General features: G+C 36.6%; 1 long non-coding RNA gene and 1 pseudogene across 2 annotated transcripts in view; both read left to right on the top strand.

The window, feature by feature from the left end:
- LOC131478554 (uncharacterized) overlaps positions 1–12922 on the top strand; it is a 306124-nt gene that overhangs the window by 99434 nt on the left and 193768 nt on the right. The window lies entirely within an intron of this gene.
- LOC101529050 (adenylate kinase 4, mitochondrial-like) lies at positions 3482–4168 on the top strand (annotated as a pseudogene).

The following is a 12922-nucleotide window of genomic DNA, read 5'->3' as shown; positions in this document are numbered from 1 at the left end:
GTCACCTGTGCTGAGTGGTCAGGGCTCAAAAGGGCATCCTTTCTTGGTGCTTCAAGCACAGGCAAGTATAAACAAGATTTTAAAGCAGATTATTTCAAGCAATTCTAGATTCTGTGTCCTTTTCCGCTTTTGGAGACATCGCCCTAACTCCAAGGATCTCAAGCACTTGCTCATCTTTCCTTAGCAAATCTGTTTTCTTTCTTCACACTGGGCATCATCAGTCACTGAAACAGCACAGAAGAGAATTTCTCAAGCTGGTGTTCTGTGAAACAAATTTGGTAAAACAGGTTCCTGTGAGAAGATACATTTAGAAAACCTGCGTTTCCATAGCACCTCTTGGAACGTCACTGGTGCATATTAACATATTAAAAGCTTTGAAAGTTCAACAGTGGAAAAAAAAATGTTTAACTTTGTTTAACCCAGAGTCTTTCTAAACCAGCTTAAATCCCTTTGTCAGAAAAGAACCCTTAAATATAAGAGACAAATTTTGGCAATGACAAATCTGGGCCATGGAGTGCATGCTGCTGCTGCTGCTGCTTTTTTTTTTTTTTTTTTTTTTTTTTTTTTTTTTTTTTTTTTGTAGCTAGAACAAATTCGTAACGGTAGATTGATTGCTTGTAACATTCCGCCAGAGTTTTATGTGATACTGCTTCTGTCCCTTGGTTTTTTTAATCATTGAATTCAGTAATCCTTAACCTTGAATTATATTGACAATGTCTGGAGAATAGCATGATGCAATAGAAGATAAGCAGAATTTTGGAGTGGAACAGACCTGACTTAATTCTAGTGAATTTACCTATTCTCTGGGCTTTTGCAAATAGACTAGTATTTTTATAAACTCATTTCTTTTCTATGTGTGAAACATTTGTAATTCCAAGCTTACTGGCCTGTTTTGAGAATTCATATAACAAGAAATACTGATCCCAATGACTATTTTTGTTTTTGTTTTTTTTTTTTTTTTTTTTTTTTTTGGTCTTTACTCACCTTCATCCCTTGAGTAAGATGAACCTTCTCTACAAGTACGCTCTAGTAAGAAACTTTTAAGTTTTTTTTTTTAATGAAACAAAATTTCCCATGTGTTGTCCTCTGCATATAAAGAGCTGTTCTTTTCCTTTTTTTTTTTTTTTTTACTATTAATTCCAAATAGTAAAATATTTGACCTTGCCAGTAATAGCTCAAGCTCTTCCTATTAGATGTGGGATGCCTTACATACCATCCCGGAATATTGGCTTTAGCATGGAATGAATTATTAAATGTCAAATTGTTATTTCCCGTGACAGTTTCCAAATGGACTGGGTCTGCACTAACAAGTAGTGAAATGTGCCTGCAGCCGCCTCACAGCTGTAGAAGAAACGGATCGCAGCTCCGCTTGACTCATTTTACCTGGCAGCATAGCACTGCAAGGCTCACCCATCTGTCAACACACATTTCTTTTCCAATCTCCTTGAGCCCCTTTCTTGAATTGTTCCTTGTTTAAAGAGAAAAATCAAGAGCTGTTCAAAGTAGTGGCTTTTTATATGGACATTTCAAGCGCAGTCAGCTCTGGGTAGTTTTTGTTAATAGGATATCCATGTTGTCATTAACACAACCTCTTTCCTTCACTGGCTGCCGTTCTCTTGACTGTTTTCACCTTGCTTCCAGGAGGAGAAGTTTGAAAAACAACATGTTTGTTAATCAAATTAGTTATAAACCAAGCAGCCCTTAATATTTCGAGGCAAGGAGAATATCAGTTAGAAAATGCTTCAATTTAAGCTCAGTTTGTACTTTAAGTGATGGGACAAATATCTATATATATTTTAATTAAGCTCTTTGTGTTGATGAGATAGTTTTGCTGGAAAGTAGATCCTTGCTCTGGCATGATCACTTTCCCCTGGCTTCAAATTGGTATGTATGAAATTGAACAGCTCATATAACACATACAAATGATTATCCATATTTTCTTGCTAAGTGTAACCACCTAGAATTTAATAGTCAGTTGTTTCCATTATAAACATCGATCCTATATGATCCTCTCGGTCAGGCAAATGTATTTCATAGCTTTTACAGAAACAGACAGTTAAATATACCTCAGTAATACGATTTTAGATTTCTGCCTTTGCTTATATTTACAGTGCATGGTGCATGTGGTTAGCATATTGTTGAATTTGTAACTGTTGCTGAAATGTTTCAGAATGATGGACTTACAATTATAATGCTGAAATAATATGGGGGGAAATAGTATGAAGGGAAGGTGGGGAGGGAGGGGGGAATAGGAGGATTCCCTATACCTGTAAAATTGTACCATGGAAAATAATAATCGTTTTTTGAAAAGAGAACTAGAAAAAAAGGAACATCCTTATTACAATCTTTTGAAAAAAGTTTAATGAGCTGATGAAACAAGACAGTTCTAGAATCTTTTTTGTGATATACCACTTGGGAGCGGTTTATGATAACTTCATTTGGTAGACTGGAGGTGATTCACTTAAATAGCATTGCAGGTTTTCAGCTTTCTAATAGCTGCATCTCTACAAAGCAATTTTTGTGTTGATAAAATATATTAAAGATATAATTTATATTACAAAAGAACAAATATAAAAGCAATGGTTTTTATTGTATAATTGATATTAAACTAGTATTCATGTGAGCCGAGTTGTTAAAATGAATAAGCCAATTGTCATCCTCAGGGCAACCAATATGAAAGTAACTAAACTATATAATTGAAAAACGGTAAGAGAATTACATTGGTACACTAATAGATACATGTTCAATAGAAAACCAAGTAATGAGGCAAAATTATAAATGACAAGATAATCAAATAGCCAAATTAGTGCAAACATTTTTTACTTAATCAGAAACTAAGAAAAATCCATGACTAGGGACTGCAGTTGTAGCATAGCAAGTTAAACTGCCTCCTGTAATTCTAGCATTCTCTGTGGACACACTGTACCGGTTGATTCACTTCCATTGCAGTCTTTGCTGGTGGCCTGGAGAAAAAACAACAGGGGATGCTTCAAGTACTTAGGCTCCCATTACCCATGAGGGAGACCCAGATGAAGGTTTTGGTTCCTGGATTTGCCGGGCTCAGTGATGGCTCGTGTAAAAAAAAAAACAATCTGCCTTCCTCTTTCCCGTACTCAGTGGTGTGTCTGCCACCTTTTCCCACGTGAAATCTTTGTGATTATTCCTCTCAGTATTCTCCCCCAAAATAAGCATTTAGGATGCCAGGACTTCAAGACACAAACCACTACATGCTGTTAAGTTTTGACTTGTGCTGTGTGTCTCCAAGAAAATGCATTAGAAGAAAAGCAACCTGTTTTCTAAAGCTTCTGCATGTGGTAATTACATTAGCTTATTGATTGCTTACCCCTTGGAATCACCAAAGGTTGATAGATTTATAAACTTGGCAGCCGGCGAGTTTCCTCGCTAGCAGACAGTGCCCAAGGCAGGGGTCCAGCAACAAAGTTCGCGGATCTCCTGCCGTGCCCGCCCCCTTTACGAGGCAATGGCTTCCAAACTCCTGCGAGCAGTCATTCATCCTCGGGCCGCTCGGCTCAGGCAAGGGCACCGTGTGCCAGGTGATCGCCCAGAACTTTGGCCTGCAGCACCTCTCCAGCAGCCACTTCTTGCGGGAGAACATCAAGGCCAGCACGGAAGTTGGTGATACAGCCAAGCAATACCTAGAGAAAAGCCATTTGGTTCCAGATCATGTCATCACACGCCTGATGCTCTCGGAACTGGAGAGCAGTAGTGGCTAGCACTGGCTTCTGGACGGTTTTCCAACGACACTAGTACAGGCTGAAGCTCTAGACAAAATTTGTGACCTGGATCTACTGATCACTTTGAACATTCCGTGTGGGACATTGAAAGGTCGGCTCGGCCGTCATTGGATTCACCCTCCCAGCAGAAGAGTGTATAACATGGACTTCAACCCACCTCATGTGCAATGAATTGATGACATCACTGGTGAATCATTAGTCCAACAAGAGGATGATAAGCCTGAAGCAGTTGCTGCCCGGCTAAGATGGTATAAGGATGCTGCGAAGCCCATCATTGAACTATACAAGAGCCGAGGAGTGGTTTTCAGAGAGGGAGTTTTCAGAGACGGAGACTAATAAATTCTGGCCTTATGTTTACACGCTTTTCTCAAACAAGGTCACACCTACCTATTAAATCCAGACAGGCATACTAAGCTTGCTCAGTAAAAGAACCAGGAAGATGTGGTCATTCATTCAAAGAATTCACCCCAAAGAATTTTTGGAAATTTTGGATTAAAACATTTTGACTTCTAAAAAAAAAAAGATACATAAGCTCCACAAATGTAAAATTAGGCAAGAAAGTCACTTCATCTGCTTTCAAAACTGAAATAAAAATATAAAGTAGTACTTAAGTTTTATTTCTCCACATCAGTTCCATCAAATTCAAGAAAAAATTTAGTATTTATTTTGAATTAGTATTTACATGATTCAGGGAATTTGTAGACAACTCTAAACACAATGACCTTCTTTCCATCCTCCCTCCTTCTAGCATTCTTTTTGTTAACCTTTAAGATAAAATATTTGTAGATTGATATACTACAGTAAGTGTTAACATTTCAGCGAATAATAATAAGTTTAACAAGTAAAAAACAGATTATCTTAGTGTGAATACAGAAAACAGCTATGAACAATAATCAAATAAAAAGAAATGATCAGGTCATTTGTACACACTAAATTATAAAGTACTATAAATTATAAAGTCCATTTGCATCGAAGCTTAGTAGTGGTAGATAAGAACTAACACCTGCAGTTTTGTTGATTGAATAATGATTCTAACTGCTCTGTTGGTGAATTTTGTGATGACGTGTGTGTGTGTGAGTCCCTTTGTAATTTATTGCAAGGTTGGTCTGGTATTCAAATTTTCTCAGTTTTTTTTTTTTTAATCTGGCATCTCCTTTGCTTTTAGAGATTAACTCTGCTGAAAATGATATTCTTGGTGGGAAGTGTTTTCTTTTAAGATCTAGAGTATGTCATCTCATTGTCTTCTGACTTAGCGGGTTTCTGCTGAGAAGTATAATGTGAGTAATTGTTTTTGTTTATTTATAATTTTATTTTTTTCTCTCACTGTTGTTATTTTCTCTTTGCATTTAACTTTTGGCAATTTGACAATATGTCTTGGAGAAAATTTTTTTGATGGAGTCTACTTGGGGTTCTTTGAACTTCTTGTAACTAGATGCTCTTGTCTTTTTTGTGACTTGGGGAATTTTCAAATATTTCATTCAGTTGATTGTAAATGCCTTTATCTTTTTTTTTCTCGAAGGAGTGCATGTAACATGAATATTGGTTGTCTGATGGTATTCCATATTCTTCGTAGTCTTTTTTTCATTCTTTTATCTTTAATTTTTCTGATTAGGTTATTTCAAAGTTCTTTCTAGTTCACAAATTCTTTGTTCTGCTTGTTCTCTTGTGTGGTTATAGCTCTCAGTGTTTCCTTTTCACAGATTAAGATTTCATTTCCAAAACTTTTGTTTGGCTATCCTTAATAACTTGTATCTCTTCAGTGATATTTTCCTTTTTTAAATTTATTCATTAATTACATTGTATTATGTGACACAGTTTCATAGGTACTTGGGTTCAGTGATATTTTCTTTCATGTCACTCATGGATTTCCTCATTGCTTTAATTTGTTTATCTGTATTCTCTTGCATCAGAATGAGTTTGCTTATAATCATTGTGTTGAGTTCTATTTCTTATATTTCGTAGATTTTCTTCCATTCATAGTTACATTTGGAGGATTGTTGTATTCCTTGGGAGGTTTCAAACTGCATTGTTTTTCATTTCTCCTATGTCCTTAAGCTGACAACTGTGCATCTGGTATACATTTCCCTTTTTCATGCAGTAAGTTTTAGGGTAAAAGAGTTTATGGTTAAGATGGAATGCAGGATATCACTTACCTGTTGATTTGGCTTTAGTTCTTGGTGATTCCAGGAGCGTTTTCTCTGGTTTCTTTGTGTTAATCATGAATTCTGTGACACAGTGGTCTGATGTACTACACTCTATAGGGATAGAGGTATGGCTTTGAGATGATTTGGATGATTTGGAATTTCCTTGGGTGTGCATCTTTGACACACAGAACACAGAATGTTTGATGTCAGTCTCCTTAATGAATTTGATAAGCAGGGGCGCTTTTTTTTTTTTTTTTTTTTTTTTTTGGTGTTGAGGGATGCCCCTTGTCCTATTGATGAACCAGAGTGATGTCTTGGTCTGTGGCATCAGTTACTATGGCTTTGGGACTGTGCAGTATGGATGGACCCTTTTCCCATTCCTGCTAGGCGAGTCCAGCCAGTGCTACGAATTATAGCACCAACAGCCCTACTGTTAGGATTATGAGCCCTTTCCTGGACCCAGTTTTAATCGTGAAGTATAAATCCAGAATATATAGGGGATTTTACTTTTGACAGTTTACATCCAGAATGCATGTAGGTGCTTCCCTATGTCTTCTGGGTAGAGTAAGAATGAATTGTTCAGTAATGGTGTTTCAGGGTGTAGTGTGGTCATAACTCATATCTCCATGGGCTTCTATTGTTGGCCTGCAAAAGCTATGATACCCCTTATTCATGTAGAGTGCATGGGCATAGCTCTGGAGCTAATGCCCTCAAATTCCTATAGTTGCAAGATGCAGGGTAGTCCTTTACCCCACACATTGTCCTGACTTTGATTATGATATGGAACCAGTGGTACAGAGGACCACCATATGGCTTTTTGCAGCTGAGTGTTGTGCTCTCAGCAGGTGGGGGAGAGAAGGAAAGGAAAGCAAAGCAACAAGGTTCCACTACCCCACACCCAGCAGTGCTCAGAACTCAGTCGATTCTCTAGGGTGAAATAAAAGTCATAGATGACTGTAGATTTCCCTCTCAGCTCCAAATGCCTTCATTTCTTGATACCTTGTGGTAAGATGTCTGCTCATACTTTATGACTAGCTGCTGTCTCCTCATGCCACACAGAGGTTCCATGGATTTTTTCTTTTTTTGCTGATAATTTTTGTCAGACTTTTAACATTGTAGTCCTTTCTTTGTCGCTTTCATGTCTCAAAGGAGCCCAATACCTATTTATCTGTCTTGGATCTCTCCAGAAAGAACTTTTCTAAGTGACAATACCAGCCTTGTAGTCTATCCCTCAAGAAATGAATGTCATATTTACATGTGCCAAATTAAATTGTTAAGCAACAATGCAGTGCTCTTTAGTGATTGCCTTAAGATTAAGGAAAGAAATCGTAAGGAGCCAACTTACGGTTTTAATGTAAATGCTTAGTGACTTTCCATTGAAAATATCAGATAATTGTCCTTATTTTGGTATGATAGAGTAGGACAATTATGGCAGAGAAAGACTCTGGTGATGATTTTACTGGCATTTTTTCGCCTGAGACTTTGACTTCTTCAAAATATCCTACTAAGAAGTTACTTTGGTCCTCCAGAAATTCAATCAGAAAACTGATTTTGCAAGCGCAGAGATTTATGACCTTTGCCCTGGGATAGTTTGCTTTTGTTTGACTGTTCCACTTCCACCTCTTGGTAGCCATTGCTCTGATTATATTTTATCTTCCGGATTATACTGGTAAGGCCATGTTTCATCTCTGGTTCCAATTATTCCAGAAAGTGCTTCAAGGTCTTCATCCCAGTTTTAAAAAAAAAATTTCCTTGAAAGTCTGTTGTTCTCTGCAACCAATCTATCAAGCATAAAATTCACTCCAATTCAGTCAGAGTTCTGCACACTTAACCAACTGAAATGTCTGTCTTTGACTATTCTATTATCTTTTGGGTTTTTTCACTTTAGGTGGCAAACAAGGTTCACTTTTTCCTCATAGAAGGATATGGGTAGTCTGCAACTTCAGGCTGTAACTTTATCACCTTGTCACTCTATCAAAGGAGGTGGTTGTTCGTGTTTCAACTTTTGTAGAACTCATATTGCTTAGAAAGGGTTCCTTTCTAGTGTGTTATTCTTTCAGTGCTTCAAAATAGATTCTTAGGCATATTAGAGCAAGCTTTGAATTTATTTTGGTGCATAATACATTGTGAAACTTATGCATAGCTTTTTAATAGTATACATTGTTTCAAGACTCCGCATATGTATTGGATCAGCCTAGGAATATATGTTCCAGAATTGGAGGGTTAAACTTGTGATTATGAAATACACTTAAAGTATGTCATTGTAAGAATTTTTTAAAAATAAGGAACGGGAAAGGGAGTAGGAACATGTGTACGAGGGAGGGCAGTAAGGAAAGTATTATTATGCTCTTAAGTATTAATATATGAAGTACATGAAATTTGTTCATATTATATGAATTTAAAAGTTTTAAAATTAGAATGTATGCTTGTTTTTCTGATCAGGACAATTGAAGTATTTTACCAATGGTAAAACATGTCTAAAAAATAATCAGTTTGGGGGCCCAGCGTGATAACCTAGTGGCTAAAGCACGTGCCCTGCATCTGCTGGGATCCCATATAGGCACTGGTTTATATTCAAGCTGCTCGATCTCTCATCTAGCCCCCTGTTTGTGGTCTGGGAAAGCAGTAGAGTTTGACCAAGGCCTTGGAACCCTGAACCCACGTGGGAGACCTGAAAGAAGCTTCTGGCTCCTGACTTTGATTCAGCTTCATTTTAGCTGTTGTGTCCACTTGGAGAGTGAGCCGGTGAATGGAAGATCTTTCCATATCTCCTCTCTGTGTATCTGCCTTTGCAATTAACACATAAAAATAAATCTTTTTTTAAAAATCATCAGTTTTAACGTTTTATGTCTAAAGTGAATAAACTACATTATTCCCAAGGAAAAACTTTAGTATCATTATAGATGTTAACTATCTTCCATTTAAAATAACAGTAATTTAGAAAGATTTAATTTGGAAAGATGAAAAAATACAGGAATCATGGTTCATCAAAACATCACAGAAACAAGATAGCTATTTTTGTTTTCACTCAGGGTTCAGTCTTTATGCCTAACTCCCTTTCTTCAGTAGGAACATGTGGGTGGATATCTTGGTTAAGGTACTTAAACTCTGAGGTGCCAGTGGGACAAATAATAGACAGGTAAAAGATCATTTTTTTTTTTAATTCTCTGATTCTCCTTTAGATGTGTGCTTCAGTGTGACTAATGCTGGAGCTTTGCTTTTCCCTCCAGACTAAGTTCATTTCTTGATCGACTGTTTCCTTTGATAAAGGCGAAGCCTATCAGATCTCTATATCTCAGGAGACCTTGGAAGGCGTTATTCTTAATGAAAGACATAGGATAATTCCATATTAGTCATCATAACTTAGGTCATACTAACAAATATTGGTGACTTAGTAATGTCATCAAATCTTAATGATTTCATACAGCAGAAAAACGGTATTACTTATGTTATATTTTCCACGCATTTCAGTGGTGGGGTTTGCTTCCTGTTGAAACTCAGGGATCTAGGCTTATGTAAACTTCGTGCATAAACATTAGCCTTAATTGCTGTCATGTAGTCGGAAATCATGAGAGAGTTCCTCAATAGAAACTAAGTGCTTCAAGATGGTAAATATTCTGCTTGAGTACTGGGTGTTTTAGAAGTATGGTAGATTGTTTTCATATTGGGAGAGCTACAAGTATGTTGACTTCAATGATCCTATAACCAATCAGGTATTCCCTTGATCTTTTCTTCCTAATTAGAGAACACACTCATTTCCTCCCCAAAGAAACTAATGCAAAGTCCCATAAAAGTTCTCTATCATGCTGATGACCATGGTTTCTTTAATGCAAGGTAATTTTTTCATTGTAGTAAAAACAAATACAAAATATTTCATCTCAACCATTTTACTTGCAGATTTCAGTAGGTGGTTAAGCATTATGTTTTGAAACAGATTTCTACACATACTTCATCTTGCAAACCTGAAACATTTTTACCTATTAAACCATAGCTCCCCTTTTTGTCCTTCCCACATTCTCTGGTATCCATTATTCTATTTTGTTTATGAATTTAACTATCTATAAAACTTCATGTGAGGGCACATAAAAAGGTCAGAAACTCATATTAAACAACTATGGATGGATTTTCAAAAGATTGCACAAGAGAATCTGAATTTAACTTTTCATGCACTTTTTTGAAGTATTTTGTTATAACATGAATCATACAGTAGTTGCCTTGTAGCGACTGGCTTTTTTCACTCAGAGGTTCATACATTCTGTAGGATGATGTGAGATTTCCATCCTTTCTAAGGCTAAATAACACTCTATTGTAAATATGTACATTTTCTCTATGCTTTCATTCATATATGGACAACTGGGTTGCTTTCACCTTTGGTTATTCTGAGTAGTTTCATAGTGAGCATGAATATGTGAATAACTGCCTAAGGCCCTGTTTCCAACGCTTTTGCTAATATAAACAAAAATGGAATACTGGATGATATGGTGATTATAAAAATGGAATACTGGATGATATGGTGATTTTAGTTTTAATTGCTTAATGCCCCCATATTGCTCTCTACAGTGGTTGTACCAATTTATAATCTCACCAATAGCTCACAAAAGTTTTAATTTCTCTGTACATTCATGCACACAGCTCTGCCTTTGTCTTTATTATAGGCATCCTGACAGTTGCAAGATGATATGTCAGTATGATTTTAACTTGGATTTTTTCTAATGGTTAGTCATTTCAATATATTTTAATAACCTGATGTCCATTTGTATATTTCTTTTGGAGAAATGTCCATTTAACTACTTGGCTCCTCCTTATTAAATTATGCTACTTGTTTCACTTTTAAGTTGTGGTCATTCCTTTCAAATTCTGGATGTTACCCCTAATGTATGGCTTGCAAATATTTTTCTCTCATTCTGTAGGTTGGTTTATTCTTTTGAATCAGGCAAAATCTCATTGATTTGTTTGTGTTTCTCTATTAGAAGTAACTGATCATTATCCATTAGTTATTAGTATTTCTCCATTCATTGGATTGTTGGCATACCACTTTGAAAAAAAAATGGGTATTTATGTAATTTGATCATGTTTTAACCATACACACACACACCATTGTTTGGTTTTTGTTTGTTTGTGGGGGATATTGACTTTAATACTATTTTACAAATTTTACTTTCTTCCATGCTAGGCTGCTTTTTAACTCTGTTGATTACTTTTTTGGCCTTTCAGTTTGGTACAACCCTATTTAATAGTCTGCTTTTGCTGTTGCTGCCTGTGCTATTAATGGTTCCGTGGAACCATTGACAAATCCAATATCATCAGGTTTATCTCCCAACTATTCTTTTAGGCATTTAATAGTTTTAGGTCTCTAGGTTCAAGCCTTTAATTCATTTTGACTTAATTTTGCATATTATACAATTAAGGGCCCATAGTCACTATTTTGCATGCTACTGACACAGTTTTCTAAACATCATTAGTTAAATATGTTTTCCTCTACCTATTACGTAAACTTGGTAGCTTAGTCTAAGATCATTCAATCATATATGTGAAGGTTTGTTTTGACAGATCTCACTGGTTTGTCTTTATGCTATACCAATTTATTTTGAACAATTATGGATTCATAATGCATTTTTTTAAATTATTTATTATTTAACTTCATTAATTACATTGTATTATGTGACACAGTTACATAGATACTTGGGTTCTCCCCACCCCTCCCCAAACCCTCCCACCATGGTGGATTCCTCCACCTTGTTGCATAACCAGAGCTCAAGTTCAGTTGAGATTCCCCCCAAAAAGTATATTGATTTGGCTATTTGAAGTCCTTTGAGTATGCATATGATTTTTGGAATGAATTTTTCTACTTGCAAAAACAATGAAAATTAGTACCTAGGCAAGGGATATAAAGGCATTTAGAGGTGAAACTGCATCATCTTAACTGTAAATTTCTTTTCATAGTCGTGTTGTCATCTACAAACGTGTTCTATTCTTCCATTGTTTTGTATTCAAATTGATTTTGTCACATGAAGTCTTAAAATGGTACTTATTCTAAAGTCCACAAATCTGATCAAATAAGCTTTATGTTTTCTTTATTATTATTATTTATTTTTATATCATTTTATGACACAGTTTCATAGGCTCTGGGATTCCCCCAGCCCCTCCTGACACCCTCCCCCCATATTAAATTCCTCCATATTGTTACAGTAGTACAGTTCATAACCAGTCATGATTCCTTCATTGCGGGCATGGACCATGCGGAGAGTCCAGCATCTTATTGTCCAGATAAATTCAACAGTTTCATTGGGAGACCATCCTTGGTCTGAAAGTAGAGCTGGCAGAATATCATCCCCTCCAATGAGATGTCACTATGCAACTTCAACAACAGGAAGAAACATTGAAATTTACAACATCATCAAGTTAACAAACATGGTATTGAGTAACCAATACGTTAGAAAATGCAAGTTCTTAACCACATCCTGTAAATTGTGTGTTTTCGATTAAGACTAATTGCCTATTTTGAAAACTATTGTTGTACCCAGATTTTGAGATCCCCAGAAATCATCAGGAGTTTGAATTTGATGCAAATGCATAAGGGCAGTTTATTCCGGCCAGCCTGGGCTCCCAGCATCACCCAGGCCAGCTGGACTGGGGGAGAGAGAGAGCCCCGAGGTTGGACAGCACAGGGTTTTAATACACTTCAGGCTAATTCCACACAACTCCACAGTCATAGTTGGTTAGTTTAACTGTTAACTTTTAAAAAGAGCAAGTTGGCAGGCTGCTATTGGTGGGTTTGAAGCAAGCAACTTTTTAATAGCCCAAACTGCTGGGCTATGGGGTAGTGAGCAAGTCTTATCTAAAAAGCACACCAGGGACCTCCTTCCTGAGGAGTGCTCTGCCTAAGTTGCCTGTCAGGTGTCTGTCACGTAGGCTGTCAGGCCTGGAGTTCACACAGCCCCCTAGCCAAGCAAGCAAGGCAGAAACCACAAAAGCTTAAAGCACTGAAGTTCCTCACTATAATATTTTATTAGGTATGTTCAA

Source organism: Ochotona princeps, chromosome X (assembly GCF_030435755.1).
Source record: "Ochotona princeps isolate mOchPri1 chromosome X, mOchPri1.hap1, whole genome shotgun sequence".
In the NCBI taxonomy this organism is placed as follows: Eukaryota; Metazoa; Chordata; class Mammalia; order Lagomorpha; family Ochotonidae; genus Ochotona; species Ochotona princeps.
Note: the sequence above shows the minus strand (reverse complement) of the source record. Positions and strands in the feature narration are given on the sequence as shown.